At 51.7% G+C, this 9,788-nt stretch overlaps 1 long non-coding RNA gene across 1 annotated transcript; it reads left to right on the forward strand.

Moving 5' to 3' along the window:
- Positions 1 to 5,302: 5,302 nt before the first annotated feature.
- On the forward strand, positions 5,303 to 6,723 carry LOC129392483 (uncharacterized). The gene is made up of 3 exons (XR_008618436.1): positions 5,303 to 5,330; positions 5,810 to 5,911; positions 6,459 to 6,723. It is a non-coding gene; the product is annotated as an uncharacterized lncRNA (long non-coding RNA).
- Positions 6,724 to 9,788: the final 3,065 nt, after the last annotated feature.

The following is a 9,788-nucleotide window of genomic DNA, read 5'->3' on the forward strand; positions in this document are numbered from 1 at the left end:
CTTCCATTTTGTAAAAACCTAAATCACCACTTGATGGCACCAAAAACTAAGAAACCCCAAAGGGCTCCTCCCTGCCTACCGGTAGAGCCATTTAGAACTCCAGTTTTCCCTAGTGTGAGGGAGGGATGCTATTCTTTGAAACATGTTTTGATGTATTTTTGTTCTCGGAAGAGCTTGTCACCTGTGACTCTCTCTTCCCCTGCCTGGGACGGGCATCACTGCCCAGGCTGGAGTTTAAAACAGTTTAGAAAATGATGGCTCGGCGAGGAGGAGGTTTCCTGAGTACTTGAAGGCGGGGCTGTGAATGTCAGTAGGTCTGGTCTGGAGGACTACAGGCTGGAGTGTCGATCTGAAGACAGACTGCAGACACTCAGGAGCTAGTGCTGGTCAGGAAGTCCTAGCAGAGCTGGCACGGAGCCTGGGGAGGCGAGGGACACCAGACAGGGGGACGCTTGACACGGACCCCAAGGGGAGGGTAGCCCAGAGGGTGGGGGGCCTGCAGGAGAGGTGGTCCCACGCTGCTGCTTCCTCCTGGCTGGAGGGGCCCTTGGGCGTCCTGCACGGACCCGGGGGTGACCGTGATGGCCCGGGTGTCCCGTAGCAGCCTGGGATGAGCCCCTGCTTCGTTGCGCAGGGTGAGAACAAGCGCTTGCATCTGCGCTGGGGCTAGAGGTGGGATGCAGCAGGGAGACGCTCCAGAGCCAGGCCAGGAGGGCGCTGCGGAGGCCCCCAGACCAGCAGCTCAGGTGACATCTGTGGGCAGCACTATGTCCGGGGCAGGGACTCTCCCCCTCCATGTGCGCCCGAGGCCTCACTTCCCTGGGGCCGCTCCCAGCCAAGGCTGAGCAGCAGGGTGCTGGGGCCAATGGGACTCCCCTGACTTGGGCTCAGGGATGCCCCACTGGCCCTGCTGAGCCTTCTGCAGGAGGTCAGGACATGTCCACCAACTGTCCTTCCCGTCCCTTCACTCAGGGTCAGACTTGCATTGTGGTCTGGCAACTCTCCCAGCCCTTGCTCCCTTCCCGTTTCCTCTACACAGGCATTCGTTCCCCACATCCTGTCCTTGTACGTTAATCCTACCTTCTTGTTTGCCTCTCAGAGGTCCTGGGGCTCACACAGCCCCCTGACACCACGAGGTCCCAAAGCTGCCCTTACGTGCAGTGCTGTCTCTACTCTGCAGAGGGGAAGGGAGAGAAAGACTGGGTGGGACTTTGAAGGGACTGAACTGAAAATCTTAATTGCCTGCTTACCTGAAAGAAACAATTTAAGCTAGAAGAGATGAGTAACATTGGGGTGCCAAGATTAAGGATTTTTCCAGAACAAAGTGGTTACGGGAGTTGAAGCTTGGTTCTAGAAAATTAAAGACGGATGTATTTCTCAGTACCTGAGTCAGAGTGACTCTGCCTCTGGCTGATTCACTGCACACGGAGCCCGTCTGGGCTGCTCTTGACTGTGAATTTGGGGCCACCCGAGCTACCTCTCGCCTCTCTGGCACCGTGGTGATGGACTGGCTCCGTGTCGCTGGGGGAACGGAGCCCTGGGGAGGGACTTACCTCTTAGAGTGGGTTGAACAGCATCCCTCCCAAATTCACAGCCGCCCAGAACCTCAGGATGAGAACTCATTTGGAAATAAGGTCTTTGCAGATGTAACTGAGGGTCGAGCTGAGGTTATACTGGATTAAAGCATAACAAGAAATCCATGGGGGTGTCCTTATAAGAGACAGAAAAGGACACACAGACACAGGGAAGGAGGCCGTGAAGAGAGAGGCAGGGAGTGGAGTGATGCTGACACACGCCAAGGGGTGCTAGGAGCCACCAGCCACCAGAAGCTGGAAGAGGCCAGGAAGCTTCCTCCCTTAGAGCCTTAGGAGGGAGCAGGCCTGCCGACACCTTGATTTCAAACGTCTGGCCTCCAGAACGATGCGAAAATAAATTTCCGTTGTTTAAGTCACCCATATTGCGGTAATTTGTTATGGCAGCCCCAGGAAACTAGTACACCACTGCAATAAGTTTATACTGATAAGAACAGGCCCGGCCCTAGCAATTTTGAGGCTCCGATAAAAGTACAGATGGAAGCCCACATCCTCTACATCTAAATATTTAAATGTTATAAAACAAGCTAGTCTCCATACCCACTAGGATAAATTTTATTTATTTATTTATTTATTTTTGGCTGCGTTGGGTCTTCGTTGCTGCGCGCGGGCTTTCTCTAGTTGCGGCGAGCGGGGGCTACTCTTCGTTGCGGTGTGCGGGCTTCTCATTGCTGTGGCTTCTCTTGTTGCAGAGCACGGGCTCTAGGTGCGCGGGCTTCAGTAGTTGTGGCACGTGGGCTCAGTAGTTGTGGCACGTGGGCTCAGTAGTTGTGGCTCGCAGGCTCTAGAGCACAGGCTCAGTAGCCGTGGCACACAGGCTTTGTTGCTCCGCGCCATGTGGGATCTTCCCGGACCAGGGCTCAAACCCGTGTCCCCTGCATTGGCAGGCGGATTCTCAACCACTGCGCCACCAGGGGAGCCCCCAGGATAGCTATTATTAAAAAAAGAAAACTACAAAATAACAAGTGCTGGTGAGGATGTGGAGAAACTGGAAGTCTCGTACATTGCTGGTAGGAATGTAGAATGGTGCAGTTGCTGCGGAGAACAAATTGGCAGTTCCCCAAATACTTAAATATGGGATTCCCATTTGATCCAGCAATCCCACCCCTCGGTATATACCCCCCAAAATTGAAAGCAGGGACTCTGCGCCCATGTTTGCAGTATTATTCACCGTAGCCAGAAGGTGGGAACAACCAAGTGTCCGTCGACTGCCACTTGGATAAACACCATGAGGTCTGTCCATACGTGAATATGATTCAGCCTTGAAAGGATAATTCTGACACGTGGTACAACCCGGATGGACCTTGAAAGCATCATGGTAAGTGAAATAAGCCAGACATGAACAAATACTGTATGACTCTACTTACAGAAGGCACCCAGAGCAGTGAAACTCAGAGAGCAGATTAGAGGTCACAGGGGACAGGGGACGGAGGGATGGAGAGTTAGTGTTTAATGGGTACAGAGTTTCAGTTAGGGAAGGTGAAACATTTCTGGAGCTAGATAGTGGTGATGGTTGCACAGTATGGTGATTGTAGTTAATGCTGTTGGTGCCCTGGTGCTCCAGCGTCCTGGGTACCCAGAGGATGAGCTCCGGCTTCAGGCGGACCCATGGACTGCCTCCGTGAACTTTGGTGGGTGGGACTGGATAGGGAAGGGTCACTGGGGGCCTTTAAGGTGTGGGGCTCAGGGCAGGGCCCCCACCTCATCAGGCCTAAGGCAGTATAGGACAGTCTGGGACACCTGCTCCCTGTGATGAGGATGTGGTTCAGACTGGAGAGGCCATTAAGCCTGACCCGGATCTTTGTTTCTCTTTTCGGACCCGCAGAATCCGGACCCCTGCCCACCCTGGGGGCGTTCCCCACCTCATGAGAGTCTCACTTTCTCAGGCTCCCTTCCTGTGAATCGAGGCATCTGACCTTGGCACAGTTAACCAGATTGTTCCGGTCTTGGCTTTGCCTGGCTGCTGGTGACAAGAAGGAGGGACACTGGGGACCCTCTCTGGTGGGGGTGGTGTTCAGGGGGCCCCAGTGCAGTGGGACTGGGCGCCTGCAGGGGTGAGGCAGCAACTTGATCGCCTGTGGCTTTAGCGAAGGACGCAGCGGTGTCTCGATGGAGCTAATTCTGCTGCACGATTTTAGCATCACGCAGTTGTTCTGGGCGTCCTTACTTAGCCTGGATTTTTCTGTCCTCCTGGAGATTCTGTGAGCTAGCAAATGTGCTTTTAATAAATCCCCTTTCTTCTAAAATTAGCTGGAGTCTATTTCTGTGGTTTGCAGTTAAGAATCCTGATACAGGTCCCTCGGCACGTGTGGAGTCCAGGGCCGGAAGTATATGCAAAGTACCTCCTGTGTAGTTTGTTTTTTTTTTGTTTGTTTTTTTTTTTTGGCCGTGTGCGGGCCTCTCACTGCTGTGGCCTCTCCCGTTGCGGAGCACAGGCTCTGGACGCGCAGGCTCAGCGGCCATGGATCACGGGCCCAGCCGCTCCGCGGCATGTGGGATCCTCCCGGACCGGGGCACGAACCCGTGTCCCCTGCATTGGCAGGCGGACTCTCAACCACTGCGCCACCAGGGAAGCCCCCCGTGTAGTTTTAAGTGAAGTATACCAAGCTATTGATTGCAGAAATGTTCATGAAAACTAGATGGAAAGAAGGGTATCTGGGCATTGATCTATAATGTAGCACTCTTAAAAAGGGATGTCCTCCAAAAACCCAAGTGTCCACCATTGGATGAATGGAGAAACAAAATGTGCTACATACACCTTCCATACCATGCAATAGACTATTATCTAGCCTTTAAAAGGAATGAAGTTCTGGGACTTCCCTGGTGGTTCAGTGGCTAAGACTCTGCACTCCCAATGCAGGGGGCCCGGGTTTGATCCCTGGTCAGGGAACTAGATCCCACATGATGCAGCTAAAAGATCCCACATGCTGCAACTAAGACCTGGCAGGCAAATAAATAAATAAATATTTTAAAAAGTAATAAAAGGAATGAAGTTCTGACACATGCTACAACATGGATGACCCTTGAAGACATCGTGCTAAGGTAGACATTGTGTGGACACAGAAGGACAAATACTCTATGATTCCACTTCTATGAGGCCCCTAGAGCAGTTAAACCCATAGAGACAGAAAGTAGAAGGGTGGTTGCCAGGTCCTGGGGAAAAGGGCAAATGGGGAGTCTTTGTGTAATGGGCAGAGTTTCAGTTTGGGAAGATGAAAAACGTCCTGGAGGTGGATCGTGGTGATGGTTGCACAACAACATGAATGTACTTAATGTCAGTGACCTGTACAAAGATGGGTAAAATGGTAAATTTCATGTTATCTGTATTTTAACACAAAAATTACAAAAAAAGATGTCCTCCACAGGAAAGGTTTTGTGTATCAGAGACTGTCTGATAGTGAGACTTGAACCCTACATCAAATTAGATTTCCTAAGTCAAGTTGGCCGTTAGAAACTGGTTGCAGGAGGATGTGTATGGGGCCATCTTTTTGGTAAGGACTGGCCGTGGTCCCCTCACGCAGCTGCTCACTGGAACCAAAACATACGCAGACGGTCTGAGATGAGGTTGTCTTAGCTAACTATTATTTCAGGATTCAGCATGGACTGAGCTGTAGCACTGAAGCTATGGATGCCCATTCCTGCAGGTCCCGTATGCACATCACTGAATGTCCTCCTCAGGAAAGGCTTGGAAAAATTTGGGACTCAGAGAGGTCAGCAGATATTCCTGCCGGAAGTCTGGTAAGGATTCATGGCTGAGAGCCCCCATCCCCAAAGCTGAGAACTCTGTGGAGCTAGGCAGCTCTGTCCCACTTCAGCCAGGGCAGGAGATGGAGGAGGATGCAGGTGGGATGGTCCTGAGCTGAGGGTATTAGAAAAGCTTTTGTCTCCGGGGACCTCAACATTTTACTGCGAACTAGAGTAGAATAGAAGAGCTTCAGAGCCGTGTTCCAGGGTGGTTTTTCCTCTTTTTTTTTTTGTTTGTTTGTTTGTTTGTTTTTCCTCTTGATAAATGTTCATGGTTCTGGAGGCCTCAAACGATGATCGTGGACTTCTGGAAGGCACGTTCCTGGTTCAAGATGGCAGGATGTGGTGATTGTATTTGAGCACCTCGAGCTTGCTGTATCCAGAGGGGGACAATTGACCCCAGGAACATTTGGGTGTAGACTCTTCAAGACAGCACGTCACAGGAATTAATGTGTCCAAACCTCTTGTCCTAGGAACTCCAGAGCACAAGCCTGGGTATGCATTGGTATGTCTGCCCCGGTCACGCGTCATGCACGAGTCGGATCCCCCCTGGGCCAGGAAGCCAACATTTCAGGGTAAGGACCTCCTGCTAGAACCCTCTCACGTGGGGGTGACGCACACGGCATGGACCTCAGCTGGGGAAGGGCAGAAATCCAGAACTGCCCAGCAACCACTCCCAAGGGGGCCTCAACTAGGGAGATTCAATTAAACTTCCTAAAGATGTTAGACAATTGCTTGTCCATAACGTCCGTGGCAGTGATGCCACAGACGTCTCAGGTTGGGGGGGTGGGGGGAACCTAGGCTGCCCGTCTCTGCCTGGAAGGAGTCAAGACACAGGAAACCTCATCCAGTGGCAGCTGATTTTAGGGACAGGCACAAGAACTGCGTGAGCGGCTGCTGCCGCGTCCTGGAGCCACTCAGATGGGAATAGGCAAGAGCTGGGGGCTGGAGGGAGGGCTTGGCGGCTGTCGGGGGACAGAGTGTTGCTGGGGACCCAGGGGCTGCAGCATAGGAGCAAGACGGTTAACTGCTGAAGCCCCTCTGTGTCCTGTCCTGGGACAGTTTAGGGCCTTATCCTAATTGGTTCCTGTTGTGAGCTGAATTGTGTCGCCCCAAATTCAGGTGTTGAAGCCCTAGCCCCCAGCACTTCAGGATGTGACTGTATTTGGAGACAAGTTCTTTAAAGAGGTGATTAAGTTAGAGTGAGGCCCTTGGGGTGGGGCCCTAATCCAAGATGACTGGTGTTCTTATAAGAAGAGGCGATCAGGACACAGACACACACAGAGGGACGTGAGGACACAGAGAGAAGACGGCCGTCTACACGCCAAGGAGAGAGGTCTCAGGAGGAACCGACCCTGCCTGCACCTTGACCTCAGACCTCCAGCCTCCAGGGCTGTGAGAAATAAATTTCTGTTGTTCCAGCCCCCAAGTCTGTAGGATTTTGTTATGGCTGCCCTAGCAAATGAATATACCCATAAGTAGGGGAGGAGGATGAAAGAGGGCAAGACATCATAATCCACAGAAAAAACCTGCTGCCCGTTAGGGAGCGTCCTAGCCTTGCTTCAGGAAGTAGAGTCAGAGCACCTGCGGGCAGGAGGTAGGGCTAAGAGCACTTCGGGGGGCAAGGGGGCTTGCGATAAGCCATCGTGCACCTTGGCTTACCTGCTGCCACTGGGGAGTCAAGTGGAAGGGGCCACAGGCAGCCCCTTGCTGGTGCATTTCTGGAGGCAGAGACTGGAGATAGAGTCCCAGCTCCTCTCTTGGGGGAACCCTGGGACCACAGGCTGATAATCCAACTTCTCACCATTGCGCCCTGAAGGCTCTCCCCAGCCCCCAGCCCGCATTGCTCAGTACAATCATTGACTGAAGTTACAGGGGGAGAAATGAGGCTGCAGTCTGCCCAAGACAGAAGGATCAGGCGCCTATTTGCAGAGCAATTTTTCCACTGACAGTGACTGGACAGATGGTAACAGGCTGGGAGGAAGCAGGACCGTGTGGGCCAGAGAGGTGGGGGCAGGTGCCGGATTACAGCAGGGGAGGGGGAGCCCCCTGGGCAGGATTCAGCCCCGAGCCGTCCCTCTCGGCTTGTCGTCCCCGAGCTCAGCTGCCGTCCATGGCACAGCGAGGCGCTTGTCCATCGGTGCCCGGGACACTGCCCTGCTCTGCCAGCCCCCGGCCGAGTGGCCAGCCTTCGGCTCCGCAATCCTCCAGGGCAGAGTGGGACACCTGACATCTTTGGACTGATAAAAGCACGCAGGGAAAACCCTGATCCCGGCTTGGGGGGCGCAAGATAGAGCCTCTCTGTGGCTGGTCAGGTGATACACGGACTACGTATTTGCTATTACAAAGCCATCCACCAAAAATGCCCAGTGGGTAATATGCCTGAGTTTCCTACCCTCTCCCTCTTTCTCTTTTGAGGAAAGGCTCTTGAGCCTAGAATGTTCCTGTTCTGGAACTTTCACCTCAGGTTACTCCTTTTACAATTCCAGGGTATCAGAACTATTTAAGGGATTGGAACGCAACTCAGATTAATGATAAAACTAACCTAGGTTGTGCTTGGCTTGGCCTGTATCGATAGGTCTCTGCCCACCACCCCGACCTCTCCCCGGGGGGTCCAGGCATTCTCTGAGGGGTGGCAGTGCACGTCCCAGGGGTCACTCATTTTTGCCTTGTGCATGGAGGCCTCTGCTTTCTCCATCACCCACTGCTTTCCTCTCATCTCTTAGGGACCACTTCTGCGCCACCCACCTCGGGGCTCGGAGGGCATATAAAAGCCAACCTCTCTGACTCAGAGATGGTGACCAGAGGTGACCTAACACGTCCTCGTCAGCAGAGCACAGGAAGAATGTTCAAAGGAAAATGTTGAAAATCCCTAATCTCATTTTGGCCAATAGCACAACCTCCTTCTCCTCCGGCACATTCTGCTAAGAACATGAGTTCGGTGGGCGTTGCCCCCATCTTGTTTCCCTGGCTCACCCTTGCACGGTGAGATCGGTCTGTGGAAATGAGGAAGGAGCAAACACTGAAAGCACAAGGTCAGGGTCTTGGAGAACCACACACCTAGCGGTCAAGTCGGAAGGAATGGGAGGTGACTGTACTTCCCTCTGTGCGCAGCACAGTGATTAAAGCTGGGACAAATTAAGGTTGATTTTAGTTATTTTGCCTAATTTACACTGTTGTAGGCTGGACGTTTTCGTTTTTGTCTGATACAATTTTTATAACCAAGCGTAGGGCCGCTGGGTAGGTCTAAAGGAGCCACGGTTGCCAGGAATATTTAACTATTGTTTTCTCGGCCGCGGACGCTGTGCGTCCTTCCTTAGGGCAACGTATGGAGGATTGACTTACCAATAATGAGCCTGTCGTACGTGTTATTTTCAGACAACTGGAGCAAAGCTAGTTGGATGCACTTTCACCTTTGTTACTCGCCACCTAAACCACCTAGCAAGTACGCAGTAGGCCACGATAGGGCGCTCTGGTTTTAAAAAGGGAGTAGCAAGTCCCTCTAAAACACGGCAGGAGTGATGACCGAGGACCCTCTCATACCCTAAACAAACGGAAGTCAGCAGTATGATATCGTGATATATTCAGAAGGGTTTGCTAGGTGCTAGTTGTGATGAACGGAGACAGATTAGTTCAGCAAACTCTCACCCGAGGGCTTAGGAGTTTCACTCTCAGTTACGTGAAGCCGGATATTTGTCAAACCATCTAGCGGTGTTCAGCCCCTGGTGTTCTCAGGGAGTGTACATGTGGTTCCTTCCCCAAATGACGTGCTGTCCAGCTGGGGAAATTAGACTAATACTCAAGAAGCAATTAATAAACAACCAATACTTAAAACCGTGGTCGCAACTTTACACATAATTGATTTATTCAGCGAACTCTTTTGCTCAGCCAGTACCAAATGAGAAAGGCATGACCTCTGCCTTGAGGAGCTAAGTGTTTGGGGGAAAACAGACACATAATCAAGTACCTCTAATAAAATAATTTAGTAGGTGCTGTCACAGAAGTTAGAGAACTCTTCTGCATGGGTCCAGAGTCACAGCTATTTAGGCTAGCTACCTGTGGCAGTCCCAGTATTTAAGTTTCTGTCATTTGAAGGTGACTGATTTTTTCAGTCTCCTTGAGGAAATTGTAGGCAGAAGAACATTGTTTGCCAAAATCCACGGTCATTGGCAGAAAAAGGACAAGGAATACAAGTTTAACGTGCCCAAATTTGACCTTTGACTAAATTCGTAATTTCTAACATTCTTCTTTTAAGCCATGTGGGGCATTCGCAAAGGCAGATCAAAGATGTGTCTTCAGGCTTCCTAGAGGGGACAGAAAACCCCCCAATTATACTCTTTATTGTGTTCTATTGACATAAACAAAGTGGCTGCTGCTCAGAAGAAACTCAGCTACTCCTGACGCAGGAATCTCCAACAGGAGACTCTGGAGGTACGGCGGGAAGGGTGCTCG

The sequence above is a fragment of the Physeter macrocephalus genome, chromosome 10 (genome assembly GCF_002837175.3).
Source record: "Physeter macrocephalus isolate SW-GA chromosome 10, ASM283717v5, whole genome shotgun sequence".
NCBI classification, from domain to species: domain Eukaryota; kingdom Metazoa; phylum Chordata; class Mammalia; order Artiodactyla; family Physeteridae; genus Physeter; species Physeter macrocephalus.